The sequence below is a fragment of the Onychostoma macrolepis genome, chromosome 21 (genome assembly GCF_012432095.1).
Source record: "Onychostoma macrolepis isolate SWU-2019 chromosome 21, ASM1243209v1, whole genome shotgun sequence".
Lineage (NCBI taxonomy): Eukaryota > Metazoa > Chordata > Actinopteri > Cypriniformes > Cyprinidae > Onychostoma > Onychostoma macrolepis.
In genome coordinates, this window is record NC_081175.1 from 2,385,939 (window position 1) to 2,400,571 (window position 14,633).

Consider the following 14,633-nt stretch of genomic DNA (forward strand, 5'->3'; position numbering starts at 1 on the left):
TTGCTGAGCCAGTCAGTGTCGGTTTCAATGTGTTTTCTAATAAAAATATTACACATAGAGTTTCTTTCCTTCAGAATCCTGTAAAACAAGTTCTCTGTTCAGTGTGTTAATTGGATGTGTGTTTTCATGTAGTAAGTTCCCTTTGGAATAATTGAATGAAAACAGCAGTCTGGTGAGACCGACTGTGGTGAAGCAATTGACAACCCGTCGAGAAATCCAGGGCCACAGGAAGCTTGTGAAAATCAGGAGAGGCTGAGTTTGACATCTGTATTTTTGTTCTACCGCTTCATTTACGCCTTCACTCTGACATCTCACTTTAGGTAGGTCTCTTCTATGAGTGCGTATGAGTGCAGCTGTCTGAGCTATAATAGAAATGTCTCAAATATGTTTACATGCATTCTAATAATGACTGATGGTCAAACTAAAAGCACTTTAATCAGATTCAATAACACCCTGCATGCATGCTGAGTGCTGTGATGCCACTGTGCTTATGTATATTCACAGAAAAAAAAAGAATAAATAAATGAAAATGTTCAGTAGAAGTAGACTAAATATTTGCTAAACATTTGCATATTTCATATCACAGTGACCAAGTCACCAAAATTATCATGGTCATTGATGGTATTGCTAAAATGTGCTGGAAATGTTCAGAAAGTACAAAACCAACAAATAAAATTAGCAGCACTATGCACTTCTGTTTGCACAAACATTAAATTAATAACATTAAAAATGATGGCCGGATTTCATACAAATATAAATAAATATTGATTGGGTGACTTACCCAATAAAAAAGTTTTATAAAATAACACATTTCAGCCCTTAAATCATTTTTAAGAAAAAGATGAGTCAAAATGATAAATTATAGGCATTTTTGGGTTACACTTTATTTCGATTGTCCACTTTAGACATTCTACTAACTATAAGTAACTTTGTAACTACATGTCAACAAATTCTCATTAATTTGCAACTAAATATCTACTAACTCTCAGAGTAGACTGTTAGGGTATGTTTAGGGTTAGTAGAATAAGTTGACATATACTTGCAAAGTTTCTAATACTCAGTATGTTGTATGTTGTGGACCCATCAAAATAAAGTGTTAGAAGATATTAAGCAGACGGTCTACTAATACTCTAATGACTGCTAGTTGACATGTAGTCGCAAAGTTACTTACTGTTAGTAGAATGTCTAAAGTGAACTATCGAAATAAAGTGTTACGCATTTGTGTCTGCTTCATAAACAATTCTAAGGCTATCTTATTATCTGAAGTGTTGAGATTTTTAGAATGCACGTGAACTTGTTTTCTATTTACTGCTTAAGATTTACAACAAAAAGATGGTCTGAATACAAATGACAGTAGGGCTGAATGAAAATGTAAATCCATGTCTGACAGCAGGTGGCGCTTATAGAACAGCAGAAATAGAACTGTTTCCAAGTAACCTCTGTAAACAAAGCAGTGCTGCACTTATAAACACTGCTTTATTAGACAGTGTTTTTGAGAGCATGAGGGCCCCCTGGTGGTTTGAGAATCTAATGCACCTAGCATAGTTTGAATATAAGGATGACTGGCGCTGACACCGCTTATCCCACTTAAAATGACAATAAACATGAATGACGTACAAACAAATGTTTTCAAAACCAATCCCATCCCTGTAGGGCTTGACTTCCTTGGCTCTTTGTCTGGTTATTATATCTCAACAATGGCAGTATAGTGAAGTCCTTTAGCAGATATCCGTAATGTTGCTTTCTAAGGGCATGTGTGTCTTCGCTCAGCTTCTTTCATTCCAGCCTAATGGCAGTGTTGAGAATGAGATACTTTTGTCTGGTTTTAATTAAGAGTTCAGTCAATGGAGCCCAACTTCCCTCATTGTGTTCAGATTAGCCAGCCGACTGATGATGAGGATTGTGGGAGATGAAGCTGGCTCCAGGGGAAACATGTGTTCATATTATCAGTCAAAGCACATTTCCCCCCTCTGTCTCTCTGGGTAATGGAGCACGCTTTGCGGCACGATATTAATTGAATGAGGAGAAGAAGCTAAAAAAAGACAGAAAATGGAGGTATTGGCATAACATTTGCACAATGCATAAATTCAGACCTTGGAAGAGTGTCCTCATCCTGAGTTTACAGTTCGCCAGGCGACAGGTTCAGAGGATAGAAAACCAGCTCAGTGGATCATTTAAAACATGTCTTTCCATCTGACGCGACACAGCAAAAAGAGGGTCTCTCAGCGTTATAATGTTCACCTGACAGAGCGAAATGGTGCCATAGAGTTGAAATGGCTTAAAGATGGCAATACGGTGACTGTGAAATATTGTTGAGTGGTTTGACAATGTTTACCTACCCTCCCCACACACCGTTTTTTTTCTGATTTGTGACCATTTTACATTTTGGCTATAGTGGTTAACCGATATATACATCACTAAAGCCTATATATCGGCCAATATTTGGCATTTTTTAAATTATCAACATTGACCAGTATTTTTTTTTTTCTATTTGACAGTTATGTTGGACTTTTATTTTGAAAGCAGTGAAAACACGGAGTGCAGAAAGCTTCTCCATCTTTAATGTTTTACAGTCTCTGTTTAAAAATTCTGACGATTAAATTATTAGACAACATGTTTAAACAAAGTAAACGGAAAGGGCTTTTATATTTGCCAAAAAATAACTTTTTATATTAAAAACAAACAAGCAAGCCAGCCCAGATGAGAAAAAGTTACGTAAAAGTAGCGTAACACATTACTTTCCATAAAAAGTAACTATGTAACGCATTTACATGTAGTTACTTTTTAGGGAGTAATGAAATATTGTAATACATTACTTGTAGAAGTAACTTTACCCAATCGTTTCGGTCAAAAAAACTGTTTCAGGAGAAGAACGAATCCCGTATTTCACTCAGAAATAAGTCACATGAAACATTAAAAAAATAAAATAAAATAGGAATATCTAACTGGTTTTCAAGTCAAGAATGTTACTTACTATATTATCACTGAACCAGCCTCTATACATCAATTTATACAACAAAACTCATTTTGTGGTTTAAATCATGTAGAAATAGCTAAGATACCAAGTGCAGGTAACCAATTTTACAGTGTCTGGAGGAAATAAAATGGGTAGTTAAAGCTATTGACTTTAAATTGCTAAAATGTTGTGCTCTGTCAGGCAAATAACCTGTTAAACACAATAATAGTTCAGCTTCAGAACTCTTCCATTGTGCTAATTCATAACTGCGCTTGTGTTGACATGTCTGTGAGGATTTGTCCAACACCAAGGGACACGTTTGACCCAGATACACATAACAAATGAGACTCAATTGTTGAGAGCATCATCTGCGTGTGAATGCTGATTTATTAATTAGATCGTTCATTAGTTCTGCTCCCTAGTCGGTGACTTTCACTCACCCTGTTTACCTGAACAAGTCTGGAGCCGTTCATCAGTCTAGAAGCCTCTCGGGGACAGAGATTGGGCTCTGGACCAACTACTGTTGTGAAGAGTGTTTCAGATAAATGGACGTTTATGTGTTTGTGACCCACAGTTTATTGAAATGAGACGGCTTGTTCTGAGGTGTCTCTAACCTTGACTCTGAATAGAAAACGTGGAATTGCATCTCCTGATATTATTGCTTTTTCTGCATGCTCTGTATTATGTCACTGCAACATATTCTATAGTGATTCCTGTGGGGTGAATGGGAAAATAATGGCTCTGACTCAATAGCAAAGGGAAAACCCTTCAAATAGTGACAGATCAGCCATATTTGCTGCTGCTATTGATCTTTAAAAAAAAAAATGGTCAAGTACAATAGGTGCTGAGAGAAACAATGATTGTAATATATTTTTGCTCTCCTTAAGTTGCATTTATCATATGAACATACAGTAACTTCAGAGTTAAAGAAATAATAAAAAAAAAAATGCTGTTAATTTACTCACCCTAAGGCCATATAAGATGTACATGACTTTTTTTCTTCAGTAGATTTTTAATTAAAAGAAAAGAAAAAAAAAAAGATTATTAGCTGAAATCATGGTCCTTGGTGATTCATAAGATGCAAGTCAGCAGTTTCTGTCACTTTGAGAGTCAAAAAAAGGCATATCAGGCGACACGAAATTAGTAACCGTGACTCCTGATGATATATATTGAGGTCTTATGAAGTGAAACGATCGGTCTGTGCAAGAAACTGAGCATTATTTACAATGTTATTAACTGTAATTCAGAGCCTCAGGCAAACAGGGAAATCAGATTCTTTTTCGCAAACTGGTTCTTTCCGATAGGTTTCAATTACCATGTGAAACCATAAAAACATTCATTTGGCCCCTTCATTCAAGTGCTGGGTTCACGCATGTGCATATCAGCGGCTCATCGTTCTAAAAAGTACTTCAAAAGAATGATTTGTTCATGGACTGAACTGTTCGCCTGAGGCTCTGGATTACAGGTGATGTTGTAAATAATGTTCAGTTTCTTGCACAGACCGATCCTTTCGCTTCATAAGACCTCAATATAAAAGAATACATTTTCTTTACTGTTTCTTAACACACTTTTTTTTTTAAAGTGCACTTTGTAATAATATCAAATTAAACACTTTACTTTAAAGTACATTTTAAATCAGTGTTTTAGTCATTTTTTGTTGTTAAATCATTTTAACTGTAGTTTGTTATTTGATGTTACATTTAAAGTTAACATGATGTACTAAAGTGCAAATTCATCATTACAAATGACATATATTAAAGTATATTTTAGTCTACCATAAATAAATACATTTGGCATTACACTTTAACCATATTTCAACTGACACTAAAAGTAATTATAAAAATGTTCGTATAAAGATGTACTGTAGATGAGTCAGAACAATACTATTAGTTCCACAAAATTTCATTTTATATAAATTTTATATAAACACTTTATTTTAGGGTCTCTTAACTAGTTGCTTATTATCATGCATATTACTAGAATATTAGCCATTTATTAGTACTAATTAAGCACATATTAATGCCTTATTCTACATCCCTAATCCTACCCAATACCTAAACTTAACAACTACCTTACTAACTATTAATAAGCAACAAATTATGAATTTATTGAGGGAAAAGTCGTAGTTAATAGTGAATAAGTGTTCCCTATTCTAAAGTGTTACCAAATTTACTGTCTGAAAACATTATTTTCACATTTAAATATATTCTTAATGTGTAAGTTGTCCTTTCATAAGCTTGTCTTTTCATTGTCTTTTCATAAGTATGCTTGAAGTGTAGTTCTTCACAAGGATATCTTGCCCCACTCTCATATCTTTGCATTATGATTGAGGATTTGGAAGGTTTCCTGTACACAGAATGAGCCGATGTGTCCAGCAACTGTTGTTAGTCCATTTAAAACCCAGAAGCCTCCAAAGGCTAAAGGCTGAGTGCTATTGATTGAGCCCTAGAAGCACTGAAGTGCACATACAGTGTCCTGCAGCAGCTCACACTGATGCTGAGACTGTAATCAAGTCCTGTTCTGCTCCTCCTGCTCTTAATCCATTAAGTGTTTGACAGCCGTGCAATTGTTTCCACCTACAAACCCTTTGTCAGGTGACAGATCTGGGGGTCAGGAAACTGCCAGGTGAGTCTCCCTCTGTGTTTGGGGGGGTTTATTTGGTTATTGTCCAGCTGTGTAATGCCTGAGAAAAGGGTTCACCTTGGTGCTAGTCTTGCATTACGGCATGCCTTGCTCAGGTGTAGATGAGAAAGAAGCATGTATATCTGGTATTTATTATATACTTTGAACATTTGAAGTGGCAAATACTGTGTTTTGATTTTAAATGCCATGCCTGACAGGATAATAGCAACCACTAGTTGAGACCTAAATATATGCAGCGCTTCTTTCATGCAGCTTGTGACATTTATCCACAGGGATTAGCCGTATTGCTTATAACCTTATATATGTACAGAAACTGACTGTCAAAGGCCAGATTCTCTTACTAATATACTGAACTAAATGGATACATAACACTTCTACTTCTGAAGAGTTCCTTTTCTAACTTCAAGAGGATTCATTTTCACTAGTACGTTTCATGCTTTGCTCTCAGTGATTATCACAGGAAAAGCTTTTTGATAATGTTGCTGCACATACTTCAGAGACATTGCCAGCAATGTAAAGAGAGAGAATGTCAGTTGACTTCAGAAAGTGCTTCATAAATGAACTGGTTTTATTCAAGTCAAAAATATGATTTTATCATTAGGTTGCAGCAATGAAAGTCATTAAGGGCAGATCAGGTAGAAATAGCTCCTCAGGGTAATGACAGCACATTATTATTGTGTCCTTACGTGATATGTAGAATATGAAGGATTTACTGTAGATTCATTAAATCTTAATGCAGCTGGTTCTATGGCAAGCCAATTTAACATTAAACATAACATTAAACGTACTAGTATCTGTTGTTGTGCTACTTGCTTTTTATGGCTCGTTTCCACTGAGCGGTACGGTTCGCAATTATTTACGTTTCCACCATCAGAAGTTGTGAATGGTACCAAAATAGCGAACCGCTATTTTTTTTTTTTTTTTACCCTTCCGTTGGGGTACCTAGCACAGCAAAGGGTACCAAAAGGGTGGAGCTAAACTCACTGCAGAACGTTGATTTGTTGACTAGAATCGTCACTTTTGCGTGATACAAGAGGATAAATCTTCTCCTTCACTCGTTCCACTCTGCTGTCCATGAGTGTTGGGCTTATTTACATCAGAGTGTGCGCAAACAAAAAAAAATAACAGTGTATTTTATAATTTTATATTTTCACACAGACAATAGCCGTTTCTCAATATGTGTTCTTGTCTGTTCTTGTGGACTTTGCCCAAAAACCCGCATAATTTTCTAAATATGCTGTTATTGTGTCATGAAATGTAGTTTTTAGAGTTTTTCCGGTGAGAATGTAATTGTTTAAAACTCAAATCTGCGGTTTATTTATAAAGATAACGCCTATTTTAAAATTTGCTATGCCGATTTCGGAGCTCCATGCGATCACCGGGCGCTCAGTGTTCATGTATCCGCATAGAGCAGTCTTTGCTTGGCTAGTGTCCGACATTTTCCACTGGCTCTGATGTCTCTGTAGTGATTAAACTAGGGGTGTCCCCGAATAGTCGACGATTCGATGCTTCGATTCGAGGAGCCTGATTCGACTCCCAATCTCTCAGTCGAATATTCGCGGGGTGTTATGATCATGCCATTTTGGCTATATGGGGGTGCTAAGTGTCTGATTTCACATCGAAATACTGGTTTTCTCCCAATAAGTTAATGTACAGCCTATTATGATAATGCTGTAAATAAGAATCTTAAAAGAAAGAAGCTTTAAATAAATATTTTAACGTGCGTGAATAAATCCAACTTCCCCTATAGATTAAAGTTTTGCTTTCTAATCTATCACCGACAGAGGAGCATCTTGACAGCAGGGATTTAAATCTTTAACAAGACTCAAATTGTAAGACTTCATTTTTTTCTGATAGGTAAGGTAGGGTTTATTTATATTGTGTATATATTATTTATCTTGTATAAGATGCATTTTGTTGAGTTGCGCTACAGTAAAGCGCTTCATTGTAGTACTATACGGTGATTATCTCTTCAGCGCGCGGTGCGAGTAGGACAATAATGCTAAATATTAATAACTATGACTGGCACTGTCATATACATAGCATTATAATGAGAACACTATTATAATAAAACGCTGTGATTTTTTTTTTTTTTTTTTTTTTTTTTAGTGTTTAGTTGCGTTTCTGCATGTTATTGCGAGAAGAACGCATCCACAAAAGGAGTTCATTCAGAGCCGCGCAGACGCGTTCATGCATCGAGGCGTTTTGTGCAGATAGCCTATAAGTGGTAATATTAACGTTATGTTATATAAATAACGAAGCGTATTCTATGTTAGATAAATCCCATTGATTAAAGACCTGCTATCATATGCTTCATTCTACTGGTCCTTTTCAGCACGCGCAGCTCAAAACAGAAATACAGAACATTAATAACTACTGTCATATACATAACGTTATAATGAGAGCACTATTGTAAAAAAATGTTGTGAATTCTTAAGGGTTTCGCTTGTTTAATGTTATCTTTTAATCAAAACATAAAACATTATTTACCCCGTTTGTATCTGCGAGGCGTCCGTTACACATTTTCCCTGTGTATTTATGACTGTCAAATGTCTGACTTTACTCTTGGTAATGTATTTTGCCCCGCCCCCAAATATATGATTCGACTATCGACATGATTCGAAAATTCCGATTTGACTATGAAAATCCTTAGTTGGGGACACCCCTAGATTAAACATGAGATACAATTCGTTTTGGGTAGGCTATATTTAACAGGCATTCGTGGTCTCATGAATCTATTCTTTGTTCCTGGTCATATCGTTTTGGCTGAGCACAAAGTTATGTTTAACTTTATGGTAACACTTTATTTTAGGGTCTCTTAACTAGTTGCTTATTAGCATGCATATCACTAGAATATGAGCCATTTATTAGTAGTAATTAAGCACATATTAATGCCTTATTCTGCATGTCCTTATTCTACATCCCTAATCCTACCCAATAACTAAACTTAACAACTACCTTACTAACTATTAATAAGCAGCAAATTAGAAATTTATTGACGGAAAAGTCATTTAATAGTGAATAAGTGTTCCCTATTCTAAAGTGTTACCAACTTTATATATTTATTTTCAACTTTACCATAGAACAGCGCTGTCCTGTAGCATACATTTGACTGAATTGTTTGCTTTTGTCTTTATTTCCTCTTACATAAGCCTCTTATACTTTGTACTTATACTTTTATAATGGCAATTATTGTTAATTAAAACTGACATTTAACAAAAAGAGGCAGAGTTGTGCTTATTGTCGCGCTTTATTGTCGATTGTTACTTTCCGGTATACACCACGCCTACCAAGTAAAGGTACTATTGGCAGTGGAAACGCAAGCCTGATCAGGGTTACCCATACTGAACCGTACTGTACTGTACTGTACCGCTCAGTGGAAACGAGCCATTAGTTACTATCTATTCTATTAAGTACTAGTACTTATTCTTTAGTTACTCATGGTTATTACTACTAGTACCTTTTTAAAAGATCCTACTGCTTATTCAATAGATAATTTTCCTTATTTTTTAGATACTTGTACTCATTCATTAGATATTATTATCATCTATTAAGTAGATATTATTACCTATTGTTAGATACTAGTACTTAATCATCAGATGATATTGCGAGTTACAATGTCAGAATTGTGTGATATAAATTAGCAATTTTGAGAAATAACGTCAGAATTGCAAAATATTGTAAGATAATTACAAGATGACTTTTTTCTCAGAATTGCAATTTTATATCTCACAGTTATGACATTTTTTCTTAGAATTGAAAGTTTATATCTTGCAATTGCAACTGCAAGTTATAAAGTCAGAATTGTGAGATATAAACTCGTAATTGTAAGAAAATATTCTTTTTTTTTTTTCTTCTCAGAATTAGAGTTTATAACTGGCAATTGCGAGTTTATATCTCACAATTATAAGAAAAGACGACAGAATTTCCGGAAAAAAGTCTGAATTGTGAGATATAAACTCAGAGTTGTGAGTTTATATCTAGAAATTCTGACTCTATTTCTCAGAACTGTGACTATATCCCACAATTCTGAATTTTTTTCTCGCAATTGCGAGTCAGAATTGGGAGATAAGTTTCAATTACGTTTTTTAAACAGTGGCAGAAACAGGCTTCCAAATTCTGACTAATAACATAATTCAGCCAAGTAAAAAATCAGTTGTGACTACTAAGATAAAATAATTGTTACTAGTAACAATTACAAAATATACTACTGTCTAATAAATAAGCACTAGTGCCTAATGAATTACTACTAATATTTATTAAATAGGTATCTAGGAGGTAACTAATAGGTAATACTAATATCAAATAAGTAAGAACTAGTATCTAATGAATAATATCTTTACAAAGTTACTCGAACCTAAGGAATAAACACTAGAAGCTAATGAATAAATACTAGTGTCATGGTTGCCTACTGTGGCGAAACGAGGAATGAGGAAACGTGAATAATCTCAAACTAAAGTCTTTAATAAAAAATCCAAAAACGGGGTAACACAAGGCAGGCAGAGACACACAGGAACACAACATCGACGTATAATACTGGATGCTAGACAAAGGAAAACACAGGGCTTAAATACTCAAACTAAACAAGATAATTAAACAAACACAGGTGGAGACTAATGAACTAATAATGAAACAATGAGGACAGGAACATAACCAAATATGGGCATAAGGAAACACGAGGGAAAACTAGTCATGGGGAGCACATGAGACAGAAAAACACAACACAAGACAGGAACACAGGTCTGACAGTCTAATAGGATAGATACTAGTAGCTAAGAAGTACAGTAAGTAGTATGAAAATACATGTGTTTTAAAGATTAAATGTCAAAACGGCTTGCCATACAGTATATTTGAATCAGTTAATTTACATAATCATAAGTGAGCTTCTGTATGAGTATAAATTGGGTTTATGTAGATTTTATTCAAAGTATTCACCATAACTGATTGATCATACATGTCCATGCATGGTGTCCTGCTGTGTAACAACAGTTGAGGATGTACTGAACATCACTGATTCATTACAGCATGGCTTCACGGGCATCCCGTACTTCTGCTGAAACACTCAGGAACAGAAGAGCTTCTGCTGATTACACTGTGAAAGCTGCTGTTTGATTAGATAACTCATCTTTACATTCCCATCAAGTCTTCATTAGTCATGCAAAATGCCAATGAACTTTTCTTTCTTGGTAGAAAAGAGATGTAAACAGAAATATGTTAAAGGTCAGGAGACACGGGTTCTAAAGCTCCAGAGAAATCAGACGAGCTTGCGATCTTTTGTTTTGGACGGTCTAAAGGCCGCTGTAGCAGCAGGACAAAGAGACGAAGGGAAACGGATCTGACTGAACCTAATAGAGCACTGAATCGGTCACTGCTGTTTTCAGAGTTTAAGTGTTTTAAACCTGAGCTCTGTCAACATGCCATTGTAGCGTCTGCTCAGCCTTCCGATTTGACTGTGCTGTTTAACCTTAAAAGTGAGATTAGTTTATAGTGTGTTGAGTTTATTTGAGTGCCATCTTAACCAGATAAATTCAAAAATGTGTTCTTATTGTCATGCATATTTGCATCGTGAAAGAGCAGGGAATCGACCATCAATATAACACTAACAGTGCAGTTTAATGAATGAACACTTAGATAACTCAATGTTTAGTGAACATTCATACACTCAAAAAATGTTTAGTGAACATTCATACACTCAAAAACAAACAAAAAAAAAAAACAGACCTTTGTATCCTGTAATGCAATGTAAGTCATATGATTGCTCTCTCTGACGTGCTTCATTGATATTTTTGCGTGTATTTATGTATGTGTGTGTGTGTGTGTGCGTGCGTGTGAAAGTGAAAAAGAAGAAGAGCTATAGACCTGTGTGATACCTTTCATGGAGGAGAAAAAAAATATTTGATATATTTGAGGATTAACTCAGATTTATGGCATGTCATAACAATTTATACGTTTCAGCACTGACCTTTCCCTTAGCACTTGAGTGATAGATGTACTTCATTACCATGTTTGAAAAGTACCGAACGGAACACCTTCCTGTCAGAGTCGTACGTGATTGATCAAGGCAGGATTGTGGGTAAAAAGAGCAGGTTTGTGTATGGAGACGACCCTGATGTCATGTTAACAGACAGGCTTGACATTGAGGTTATACTGTACAAATATGTGCTGCAGGAAAACACAGAAATATCCTTTGAATGCCAAAAGAGAATGATTTCCCCTGTATTGACAAATGTAAAGAATAAGCTCTAATATATCTGCGGCTGATGTAGTTTATATAAATCTACATATATTTTAGTGTGAGTGTAAGTAAGAGAATTGTCACACATTTATGGCCATGCATAGCCTAAAATGAATAATTGGAAAGTGCCAAAGAGAGAAAAATCAGCGTTGGTGACTAAAATAAAGTGTTACCTGCCAGTTTGCTGGTAACTATTTATTTATTTTTTTAAAGTAATTTTAACAATGCCTGGGAAAGCAATACGGCTTAGTGTGTTTATTAAATCTTAAAGACATTGTAATTATATAAATATGTAATCTGATGCACTGCGTGTTTCAGGGTTTGATCTTTTCGGTGTTTTCAGTGTCTTATAACATGCATTTGAAAATGCAACATGCCCCAAACATCTTTGTTGGTAATGAGAATAATTTATAAATCTCTTGTCAGCAAAAGAGAAGCATTTCAAAAGAGAAGTTTCCCTGAGACTTTCTGCCAAAATAAAAGTTATATGGTTTAACATTTGAAAGCTAAGAAAAAAACATGGTAATTTCATGGTATGGTAATAGTACAGTTGTTAAATAATAATAATAATAATAATAGTATTATAGATATATTTCCTTGATTAGTTTAAATAATAATAATAATAATAATTGCATTTTAAGGTAACAATGCACATACATTTATTTATATTCAGTATATATATATATATATATATATATATATTGTTTATAAATAATGTATGCGCATTGTTACCTTAAAATGCAATTATTATTAGTAGTAGTAGTAGTATTTATATATATATATATATATATATATATATAGCTGGTAAAAATGACTACCCATGGGCAGGTGTTGCAAAATATTAGTTTTAGGCCCTGTGACCATGTGAGAGCATTTATTTTTTTAATAAAATTTCACTCAGCTCCTTCAAACATGCCATCACAACAGTTTATATGATGGGCTTTTTTTATTGTGTGTTTGTGTGTATCTGATCGAGTTAAGCCTGAAGTATACTTGACTCATCCGTGTTTCTCTCTGTCTCAGTGTGTGTGCATGTCAAACAGCGTGTGAGTATCTAACTGAGTTCTCATTCACGACTTCAGCTTTGTAATATCAAGCTCATCCCGCAGTTTAGTAACATAATTCTATGTTTTACTGCAGTCTCATTAACTTTGTATGGTATATCAAAATGAACATTTTTCTTTTGAACTTGTATTATTGCTCATTTGTATATGTCACAGGTCGCTAACATTAGTTTAGCCAAGTAATTGCAGTATATTAAACACAATCAAACAACTAAAGTGGAATTTTGTTGGTCCATTCATTTTATTAGTTCATTATGATCCATAAAACAAAAGTTAACATCATTGTATGATAATGAGTTGTGTTGTGTGTGCATAAGTTTGTATGAAATTCACACTGAACATAAAACATGAAATGTATTATTTACTACACTACTGTACAGCAGTGAGCTATTGTAAGACTTATGGAATTTCATTCCACTTTTTCTTTCTTTCTTTTTTTATTTCTAATTTCTTTCCATTTTTCCTTAAATTCAAATTTGCATTATTGTGCTGCATCCTGTTTTCTATCCTCAACATAATTTCAGTTCAAGTTGTGCATTTTCATTTCAGTAGTGTGTGTGACTTATTCTGTAGACACTCTTGCCAAGTGCACACTGCAGCTAAATTCAGTTGTCATTTCACCTTTTAGTGTTTTATCCCTTTCTTTACACACACAGTTCAGTTATTTACAGGAGTTGCAACCACATCCTACAACTGAATTTACTCTTGAAAAATGCAGGTTGTGGCAAATTTCATTTGCAGAAATACATACATTTATTTACATATGTCTCTTCTGTATGCATGTGCAAGAAATCACAGGGCACGAGGTATAATTCAACTCATTAGTGTTGCCAGAACTTACTATAAAAAACAGCAAATAAGAACAAGCCCATACTAAACTCAAATCCCAAATGCATTATCTTGGAAATAGGCCACATAGTAAAATATCACGATCGGCACCTGCCTACCTTATTAACTCCATAAAATGGATCGCTTTATGAGCTGAGCTCAAACCAACAAGCCCAATAAAGTTTTATAATAATAAGCAGTCGTTACAAACTTTTCAAAAAAAGCGCACTCTGCAGAGCGACCTTCCAAACATAAGCAAAACACGCCAGCTCTGTCACCGGTAGTTTAATTAAAATCTGTAAAAATAATGAGTCTTTGGTAGCTGTAATATTATTGTGCTCAAAAATAGTGGATAGAAAATGCACAAGATGGCAAAACACTGCTATGGTTTCATGAAACTGTAATTTAAGGGATTCACTCCCATTTTTAAATGTGGTGTCACACCTGAAACTTTACAGTGTGTACGTGGCCAATTAAGCGCATTGTCATCCACACTGTGTGTTTGAAATTGTTCAGTTCCTACAGTATACTGTGGCGGTCAGAAGCTGCCGGCGCTCAGCATCAGTTACTGTCGACTGCTGTTTTCTTCATTAGACATAGTGAGACTCCTCTCAGCGGGCGGCTCTGATCCGTCATGTAGAGGAGTGTCACCTAATGACTTATTCATACCACATTTCCTCCTCTCATCAGTCGAGCAGAGCTTTGTATACACTGTCGTCTTCTGCACTGCCTCCGTGCCGGATACAAGAAACAATCTTCCTCCCACTCGAGGGGTCTTAAAGAGCAGCTCAGCGGGTGGGCTGTGTTTGCATAATTTTATTGCCAGTGAGGAATAAACAGTCACTACCACACTTGATTAATCATGGTTCTCATTTTCCACGCCGTCTTTTATAGACATAAGTGCTGC

The 14,633-nt window shown here is 35.1% G+C and overlaps 1 protein-coding gene across 2 annotated transcripts in view; it reads left to right on the forward strand.

Moving 5' to 3' along the window:
* Positions 1-14,633, forward strand: part of fstl4 (follistatin-like 4) — a 217,112-nt gene that overhangs the window by 132,258 nt on the left and 70,221 nt on the right. The window lies entirely within an intron of this gene.